We start from the raw sequence: 10,879 nt of genomic DNA, 5'->3' as shown, positions 1-10,879 counted from the left end.
TAGAATGGACGAGAACTGGTATTTGTGCAAACTTTTGCTAAAAGCTGAAGCTAAAATGAGGTCTTTAACAGAGGAAACAAATTGCTGAGTATCAGTTATATACATACATGTAAGTATACATACTCAAACATATACAAACATTTAAGAAATAAAATGAGCACTACTATTGAACCTACTATTGCAGCACTTTCCTATGCTACATGCACATACAAAGACAGAGTTTGGGTTTCAACCACAGAACAAGAGACACACAGCAGACCCTACAGGATAAAGCAGAAGGATACATCCTCTCTGTGTTACTTCAGTTAACTGAGTTAGATGGGTAGTGTCCCCAGGTTCTTTTAATAAATAGCAAGTGCAAAGACCATTTCAAGAGTTATTTGTAGAAAGATCATAACTGTGTTCTGTAAATTATTCTCAAGAAGAACTTTTCTCTGACTCCAATAAGTTCAAAAACTGAAAAAAAATTCTTGTCTTCTTACCTAAGGATTTTGAGAGTGCATCCTATGGAAAGAGAAAGTTGAAATAGCAATTTTGGAAACACCTAAAAGAAAATTGGAAAAAAACTTTTTCTCATGAGTATTTTGCACAGGAGGATCTATGTCAGTAACAGAAGCCTAGAACTTTAGCTGATCTACTCAGGCCATGCTTATCTGTCAGATGACTTCAACTTGACTGAGAGCTATTGGTGGATATTTTCATTTTAATGCAATAGAGCAGACTGTTATGGATGTCCACTCTATCAATGGTGGGATTGGCAGGATGGATTTTCTTGATAATCTGTTAGAAATATAAAATGCAGTAGAAGCAAAGCAAATCCCTGGCATAGGCAAACCATAGTGGAGTGACTGGGGAAAGTTTGAGCATACTGAACGGGAAAAAGACTTGATTTACAGCAATATTTTATGCCTACATTATGGACTAGAACTTCGTTAAAAACCTCCACTGCAGAAAAAGCCCTGGAGAATAATCATTACAAACATTATCCGTGAAAACGTCTAACAGTGTTCTTACTTCCTTCATATCTCACCAAGATAGCAAAAGCACTGCCAAAGAAAGAAAGCCATTTACCCCTCTCCTATGGTGGGATTAAAATCCACTTCAGTCTCCCACCCTGCAGGTGGTATAAATTATTCTCTAATTTCCACTTCTTCCCAGGTATTTTTCTCCTTGCTGACCTATCATCATAAGTCCAAATATGGGTATTTTTCTAAAGCCCACGTAAGAGCAGAGCTCTTTAATTCTTTGTCTGGACATCCAACCTGCAATTCAATGTCTGTTTCAAGCATTGAGCTGTAAAAAGCATTCTATTTTATATAATTCTCTCTTGTTCACATCCTTACATATAGCATATACTTGCTAAATGCATTTGAGTAGGGTCAAAGCACTGGAAGAAAGGCTACTGCAGGAATTACAGAGTCTAGAACCTACGTGATTCAAGATGAGGTTACTAGTTGTCCTCTTTCCCAGTAGCAGATTTTTTTATATTAATTTTTTAATATATATATATGCTAATGATACTATATACAGGCATTTTAATGAAAAAACAAGCATTTTAAGAAGGGACTGGCTTGCTGTGTTCTCTAGTCTATACAGGAAGAAACCTTTAAATGTTCTGATGTCTAACTACCAAAACCAACAAGCCTAACAGCTTTTCTTCCCAACAGTAACTGTGATATTCTGGCTGAATAGCAGTTTAATAAATCTTAAAACATTTACTTTTTTTCTATGAAAGAGGAGAAGAAAGGATTATATTTCACAGCAACAAGAAACTTCCTCAGGTTTCTCTATTTAACTAAGATTTCATACCTAGAAAAAAGATAACTGTATTCAGAAAACCACCCTCTTGTTGCAAATGCTGACAAATAGGTAATACGGGATTTGCTGTAGACCTTGACAAAAATAAATGAGAATATCAATCATAACCTATTTGGGAAATTTTACTGTGGACTGGATGCAAGTTAGGAACAGACTTACCTAAGTTATATATATTCAGACATACATTACAGACAGCTGGCTCTCTATCTAACATCATGGATAAATATGAGTGTAAAGTTCTCAGTTTACCTCTTTACCTCCACACTACAGTTTGAATGAAGGTAGGGCAAACTTTCTTGCTCCTCCACCAAAGGAGCGTCATTTCAACGTATCAGGTTCCGTAAGGTTTGCCAAGCTAAAACAAACATTTTGATAGATGGTGCATGGAGCAGCTTGTTTTTCTTTGTCATCAGATAGTGCAGTGGTACTAGAAATTTCAGCCAAATTGGAAATGACTATTCAGCTTTTCTGACCCCCTTCCTGATCTCACACAGACTTCTAACATTTTTACTTCAATCCTAAAACACTTGTTTCTGTCCAGTTATTGCATCTTTTGGCCCTAAATTACTGAGTCTTACACAATTTTAATTGTTAATAAAATAAGAGATTGTTTTCTAGCTCAGTGTTTATGATTATGAGCAAAAGAACAGATATATAAAATATCAGCTTTTAGCTTAAAACTGATCTGATATTACTGACTTACACCAGTTGAACTTAATGGCAAACCTAAGTTTTCACTACATTTTATTGCACAGCTGAGGAAAAGATGAAAGGAAGGCTGTACTGGCTCACTTGACAGATCTCTCACAGCATCTTTATTGTGGTCTTACATTACACACAGATGGATGCCAGCACAGCTGGAAAACTCCTGCACAGAATTGCAGCATGCAGACACACATGGAGTCTGAAACTTGTTTCCAAAGAGCCAATCAAGACACCATTACACAAAAAACTCCAATTAAAACACTGGGTTGACCTTAGCCTCAAGAAACATCATTATGTTTCTTGTTGGTTTTATACTGTATGAATTACAGAAGTCTGGGAAGATCATGCAGCTTAATAGTACATGCCCTTGAACTTTTATTAGTCTGCATGTACAGAGTCAGATTTTAGAGAGGTCAGTACTTGATCAGCTAAAACTAAATGCTTTATTATCACACACACAAGATAAAAAGCAGCACTTACAAACACTTGTTATTTTCTAAAATATAGAATTTTAATGTGTTTTTAGAAATTCATTTTTGTTTATTTGTGCCGAGTGAAGGCAAACAAAGTTTAACACTACTTAATTCATTATCTAGTGATAATTTTGACTATTTGGTGGTGACCATTTCCAAAGAAGAGTCTTTCCAGAGAAGAAAAGAGACAGTCTGAGAGCAGGAAGAAGGTCAACTGCTAACTGCACACCTTTGCTTTGCAGAGATCTTGTTCAGTAATCCAGCACCACAAAGGCAATTTTCCTACCAATCCAACCCATTGGCCAAGATGCTCTTGGTCAAAATTTCTTAGTTCATTAATTTGGGGTTTGAGTTTCTGTAGACATGCTACAATGCTATAGAGACAGTGCTTCTTATTCTTCCAAGTATGAAAATATTTATCGTCCCAAGGAACTGACTTAGCACATGGCTAAGGTGGGTTTAGGCTGTGATTGTCATTCCAAGGATGAAGATGGAGAAGGCAATGTCTGAATGACATTATAGAAACTTAAAAATAGAAGTTCAAGACCACAGGTATGAATTTGTGACTGTAGAATACAATTGCTGCACTGGGGAAGGGTTGAGGGAGAAGAAGTAAGGGACCTAAAATAAGTTTACATACTTTCTAACTTTCTAATACACTCTGAAACCCAGTTCTTGGAAAACCAGTCATGCAGTGTCTTTTTGGACAGGCACAGCAAGAGCAATTCCTCTCACTAACCATAGTCCTCCAAGTATTCGTTTCTGTTAAAATGTTCATGAGGATCGTTGGCTAACTAATCACTGGCTAATAAAATAAAAATAAAATAATTAATAAAACATCAGCTGTATGTTATATGCAGTTACTCTCTCAATTGCTTTTTCACTTTTGGTGCAGGGACTGGACTATTCCTTTATAACCCAAACTGAGGGCCTTGTCTGAATTTGGCTTAATCGTTCAGAAAACACAAGCACCCACTCTTACTTGATTTGAAGAGGAGCGCTTGTGGCAGTAACATGTCTACAAGTAAGATCCAGAGCTTACAGAGTGCCAAGAATATTTCAGGTTTTATTCTACAGCGCAACACACAAAACCACATTAAAAAATGTAAATAACATTGAGGCAGTATAAATTTATGAAATAAAATTAAATTGATCAGAATTGCTTGTGCCTCTATATTTTAGAGCTGAGTTGTAATCTCCTGAATACTTCCTGCTTCTGTTTTTATGGGATGGATGGACAGGGATGGCCCACTTCATTACCTCAGGAAAACTGAATGATTCTTTGGTCTTCTGCATCAGGCAACTAATTTCTGCCTCTAGGAACATGAGCTCACTGTGAATTTCAGACCAGACAAATAAGCCAAACTCACCTTCTTACAAGAGGCTTATTCCTCTTTATATAGGTGCCTGACTTAGCCCATTAGTCAAATTTGCAAGGCTACTAAACACTCCCAGCTGTGAGTAAAGTCACCTGAAGTTGTTTTCTAGTTATTCAGTCGTGTACCACACTAACTACTTTGAATAATGAAGTGCAAGACAACTCAATTACCTCAGCTGAGTGGATAATTTAATTTCAGTGACTTTCCGCCTTGATTTTCCTTCTGTTTAAGGAGATAAGGCTGTTTGCTTTACACCTCAAGAAATACCCAGAGGCCAATGATGTGGTCCTGGGAGAAATCCTATGAGAATGAATCATGTTCTTCAGCACAGCGTAGAGAATTGGGCAAGGGGTCATATGCTGAAGTACAGGGAGAATCCCAAGTATTGAACAACTGCTCTTGCAGTCAGAGCTCTCTTCTACATGCTGAGTGAAACAGCATCATGAAAAAAAAAAAAAAAAAGGCATAATTTATAATGAAAGTGTGTGTCAAAATCCAAAATCCATCCATGCCACTTGAAGGTAGTGCTGATCATTAGAATTATAACATTTTCTAAACTTTGAAGGTTTGGTTTAACAGTCCTAATAGGTTACTTTCAGAGTTCAATGTAAATGGACTGTGACTTAAAGTCCTGAGTCTCAGAAGAAACTGATAGCTTTTTTAACAGTTATTACAAAAAACTTCCCAGCATTTTCATTTACATGGTCAAAATCAGGCATAAGCTATCATGTTCTATGAACATTTTCATATAGATCATCAGATAACAGAAATGCTATAGATGAGAATATTTGAAATCCAGATCATACAACTCTATTCACAGAACCGTCCAAAATCTGTTGTAGTATACAGGAGTCTAATTCCAGGACTAGAGATCCAAAGCATATGTATTTAATTTGACATTTAAATAAACTCATTCTACTGGTCTTTTATTTGAATGCAGTAATAAATTATTTCAAAGTACTGCAGGGGTCAATGCTGCAGTATGTACACAATAAAAATAATTTATTATGGTCCTGTTTCACAGGTGTCTATAGAATAGTATGCTCAGCAAAAAATAATAATAATAAAAAAAGCTATGGAGAAGCATACAGTTCATCAGAATGACACACCATGGTAATTACTTATGTTCTTCTGGGAATATAGGTTCCAGTACAGGGAGCTCTTTGTTACAGTAGCTACGCTTCAGAAAAGTAAAAATAATGTTTATATAAAGAATCAGCAAATTATAAGATTCTGAACTTCAGCAATTACTTTTATCTTCAAATGCAAGAGAGGTAGAACTTATGATTTTACAATGTGAATATGCAAATAAACTAATCTTAATATGGTTAGTGTGACATGACATGTTTGAGTACTTTGACAAACATTATTTATGATACTTTTCCTCTGTGTGACTATCCAAACTTTTTTTTTTTTTTGAGGAAATGTGCAAGTTTAGCTTTATTTTGTAGGACTGCACAGTACTTTCTGACTCAGCACTACATACCAATTTGTTATCTAAGTTCTAGCTGCAAATCTACCACCAAAAAACTCTTAGCACCACTAATCTGTCAACATTTTCTGCCTATCTACATTCCTCAGGGAAACAGCCAGTTGTCTCCTGCCCTGTAAGGTTTTTCTTCCATCTGGAATGCAATACTTCACACAAAGTGCCATAACAGCATTGATTTTAGACAACAGCAGTTCCCCTCCCCAACTAGAAAGCCATCTGCTGCTGGCATCTGCACTGGTGACACACCAGAAAGTTCAGTTCTGAGTTAATGGGGACTACTGGCTAGCTAGGAGGGCTGTACTGTCAGCAGACCACACCTCTCAGATATTTTAAAGCTTTAATTTTTTTAATGTCTGAAACCTTCAAAAGTGCTGAGCTTATTTAAATTTCACACTATTTATTTTTCAAAACTTTTTTGTAATGAAGTGATCTTTCTTCAGTCTTGGCTCTCGTGAAAAGAAGATTTTCAAAATGTATTTGCATGAAATTAAAGGGTCTTACAAAACTGAACATCTCTTGCATCTCTTGCATGCCACGTTTGGATTTTTATAGCCAAAAGGTTTAATTTGAATCAGAGAGAAAGGTTTTGCCTGTGGATTCTAATTTGTCTGAGGAACATCTATTAAATTTGTAGACACCAGAGGGCCCCATAACACTCACTGACCTGATGAACAGATTTTGATTCCCCAGTAGAGAAACAGAGAAACTGTAGTGTGAAGCTATGGCTGCTTAAGTCTTAGAAGGAAAGCTGCCTTGAATTTTACATATTTATTTATATATATATATATAATAACCAACCCATAACTGAAGTCCTTTGAACTGGATTGTGCTGGTTTTACTTAGGTGGGCAGCCGAGCTCAAGCACAGCCACTCTCTCAGTCCCCCTCCTCAAAGAGAAGGGGGAGAAAATATGATGCAAAAAGCTCGCGGGTTAAGATAAGGATGGGGAGATCCCTCAACAATTACTGTGATGGGCAAAACAGACTCAGAGTAGGGAGACAGTAAGATTTATTGCCTGTTACTAACAAGCCAGAGAAGTGAGAAACGAAAGAAACCAAAACTGCCTTCCCTCCATCCACCCTCTTCTACCTCCTCCCCCCAAGCGGTGCAGGGGAATGGGGCCTATGGTCAGTCTATAGTGCTTTGTCTCTGCCACTCCTTCTCAGTCACTCTCTTTCCCTGCTCCAACGTGGGGTCCCTCCCACGGAATGTAGTCCTTGCTGAACTGATCTTCAGTGGGCTGTCCACAGGCAGCAGCTCTTCAAGAACTGCTCCAGATATGGCTCGGAGTCCATCCATCAGGAGCAAACTGCTCCAACCTGGGTCCTCCACGGGCAGCAGCTCTCCACCGAGCTCCTGCATGGGCTCCTCTCTATGGGCTGCAGGTCTGGCCCAGAATCTGCTCCAGTGGAGGTTCTCCATAGGCTGCAACCTCCTCCATTCCACATCCATCTGCTCCACCGTGGTCTCCTCCACAGGCTGCAGTGTGGAGATCTGCTCCACCATGGGCTGCAGCAATGCAGCCTGCTCCACCAAGGGCTTCTCCATAGGCCACAGCGAACTTCTGCTCCGGTGCCTGGAGCACCTCTCCCCCTCCTTCATCACTGACCTTGGCACCTGCAAGGCTGTTTCTCACTCCTCTCTCTCTCACAGCTGCTGTTCTGCAAGGTTTTTTTTCCCTGTCTTACATATGCTCTCACAGAGGCACAAACAATATCGCTTATTGGCCTGGCTCTGGCCAGCAGCAGGCCCCTTGTCTAACGCGGGGCAGCTTCTGGATTCTTCTCACAGAAGCCAACCCTAGGCTCCATCCCTCCCCCCCCCAAAAAAACAAAAAAAAACAAAAAAAAACTTGCCACATAAACCCACTACATGGGCATAATGGGCATATACTTTGCAGTCAGTCAATTGTACTTCACAAATGAGAATGGTTTGAGTTGGAAGGAACATTAAAGATTATGTAATTCCATCCTGATGCCAAAAGTCAGGGATACCTCCCTCTAGACCAGGTTGCTCAAACACAAGTTCAGAAGTTTTCTGGCTGTTAGTAGTTACCTGATGCTTGTGGTTTTTGTGTTTCTCCTGAACCAGATATTGGCATAGAAAGGAGAATGAAGTCTTGAGGTGTTACAGAGCAGCCCAGCTCTGCAGGGCCCTTGTATCAGCCACATGCAAACAAAGCTCTCAGAGTTTAAGTGCATACTTAAGCAAGCTATGATTTTCAGTGACTTTGCTGCTATTTCTTGAGGCTTTATTGTCAGCCCTAAGTGAGGTACATTTCAGCCATTTCAATGCAACTTCTTACAGGGTCCAAAATCCTTTGAATGGCCTCTGCCTTTTGGTCGCTTCATTCTGAACAAAATGACTGCAGGGTGGTCCAACTGTTTGTTGTTTTTTTTTGTTTGTTTGTTTGTTTTTTCCACTGTAAATAGAAAACCATTAGTAGTAGAGCTAAATTTTGCTGTGTGAATATGTAGGACTTTGGGAAGAAAACAGTGATCTGTAGCTTGATATGAACTCATTTGCAATCTTTACGATGACTTTGGAACATAATCTTAGGGATACATTATAGAGTATATACATTTGTCAAACAAACAAAAACACAACACTTGGCTTCCCCCGCTTCAGAACTCCACACAGGAATAGAAACTGGAGACCTCAGTTAAGCAGCTAGAATCTAACCTAGAAGTTGTTCTGATTTGATGACCACAGAAGCAGAGATGCATCTAAAGTCTGTTGACAAGATGTAAACTCTGAAAAGACTGGCACACAAGTGCTTTTTACTTTAAGTAGAGCTCCGAAGAATAAAACCCAGAGGTGTACCTGAAACTACTCAGACACATTGCTTGGTAGAAAAGGAGTAGGAGGGGCTCCTTCTAATCAAAGAGTGTTTTACTAAAACAAGGTTCATAGATCTTGAACTCCAAACAAAGCAATAGACTAGATGCAGCTATTTATGTCTTTATAATACCCTGATATTTAAACTACAGTTTGCGGTGGTAGAGGAAAAACATAAGCCTCCTGAAAAATAGGCAATTTTCCCTCCCCCTCACTTGCCTTTCCCCTCCCCCCCCCCAAAAAAAAAAAAAAAAAAAAAGACAGTAAGAAGTGCGTGCATGTAAAAAGGTGCAATATGTTTATTTCAAATAAGTACTCAAAGACAGACTGGTAACATGTGGAGAATTCAGTCAGATTCCTGCTCCAAGTTATCTTTCCCACAAAAAAAGTAATACAAGCTGAAGATTAGACTTGCCCTTTGGCAATATAAACATCGCAAAAAGTATGTATTTTCAGTAGGAGGTATTTTGTTACATTTTTATTATTAGCTCACTTCATGCCATGTGTAATCCTTAGTTATAACAGGAACGACTACAAAGTTGGAGACTGCAATTATTTGCACAAGTTAGACCATGCTCATACTATTTTTGTAATAACATAAAACCAAACCAAGCATACCCACATGTAACAGGTGAACCACCCTTAGATTAAGCTGTTTAAGGTTTCAGAAGTAAAAGGATTATTTTTTCCTTTTGCAGTGCCAGTGTCTCATCTCACTCTTTTCATTTTGAACCATAAAATGTGGTCTATTACATGAGATTAACAGATCACAAAGATGAAGCCATCCATTTTTCTCATGAAGTCATTATTAAAAATGTCTAGATGCTGAGATCTAAAAGTCTCAGTGTTTCAAGTACTACTAACAAACCTGTAAACAGTTCAAAAAGTGTTGAGGGTTGACCCCAGCCAGTAGCCAAGCACCCACACAACCATTCAATCACTCCCCTCTGGGACAGCAGAGAATGGGATATTCTCTAGGACAATTCCCCTCTGGGACAGCAAAAGCAAGAAAACTCATGGGTTGAGACAAAGACAGTTTAATAAATGAAGGAAGGAGGGGGTGAGGGGAGAGGGAAGAAACAACACACACACATACACACACAAAAAAAAAAAAGAGATGCAATGGCAATTACTCACCACGTTCCAAAGGCAGACTAATACCCAGCCAGTCTCCAAACAATCCCCCCTGCCACGTTCTTCCTCTACCTACAGTTTTTATTACTGAGCATGATGTTATGTAGCACAGAACATCCCTTTGGTCAGTTCAAGTTAACTGTCCCAGTCATGTTCCCCTCCCAGCCATTCACCCACTTCCAGCCCACTTGCTGAGAGGGACAGAGTGGGGAAAAGAAAAAGCCCTGACCCTGTGCAAGCAGGACTCAACAACTGCTCAACGCCCGCCATGCTGTCAGCACCATTTCAGCCACAAATCAAAATGCAGCACCATATAGGCTGCTGTGACGACAGTGAACTCCACCCCAACCAGACTCAGTAAAGAAAGAAACCCCAAGAATTTCACTATTAATCTGCATGAGATATTGCATCATAGCTCCCTACTTGGAAGCCCAAAATCACATGCAAGTCATCTACTGCAAAATGCTTTCAGAGTGGGAAACTGTCAATTTTATAAAACATGAAAACACTCCCCTCCGGTCAATACTAACCTTAACATTTGCAGTAGTGACTTTGGCCAGTGCATTTATAAAATAAATATGTGATAAGGCTGTCCCCAAATATGTATGTATGTATGTAATCTTTGTATGTAAGATTGTGGGACTTGTGTACACAGTATTAAAATTGATTTTTCCTCCTACAGTTTGCATATTGTTATTTACTGTTTACTCCCAGCAGGTTGTGAGCAGTATTGTACAGTAGAGATGCATAAATAAAATCATAAATAAACAAAGCTAACAAGGTGCTCAGAAAGGTAGTTCAATAACTTTGCCACTACATATGAAAACTCATTAGTTTATGATGCTTGCTTATTGTATTCTTGCTTATTCCAGGAAAAAAAAAAAAAAAAAGCATCAGAAGCTGTGATTTCTGTGCACCTCCTCGTAAGTAAACATCTTGGGAATGGAGAGAAGTAACAGTTTGTGGAAGTCAGCAGTGTCTCCTCACAGAACCTGAGGGTTCCTTGGCATTCATAGGTTCATTAAACCTGAAATATCTCA

Source organism: Netta rufina (assembly GCF_964035555.1).
Source record: "Netta rufina genome assembly, chromosome: 1".
Classification (NCBI taxonomy): Eukaryota; Metazoa; Chordata; class Aves; order Anseriformes; family Anatidae; genus Netta; species Netta rufina.
Note: the sequence above shows the minus strand (reverse complement) of the source record.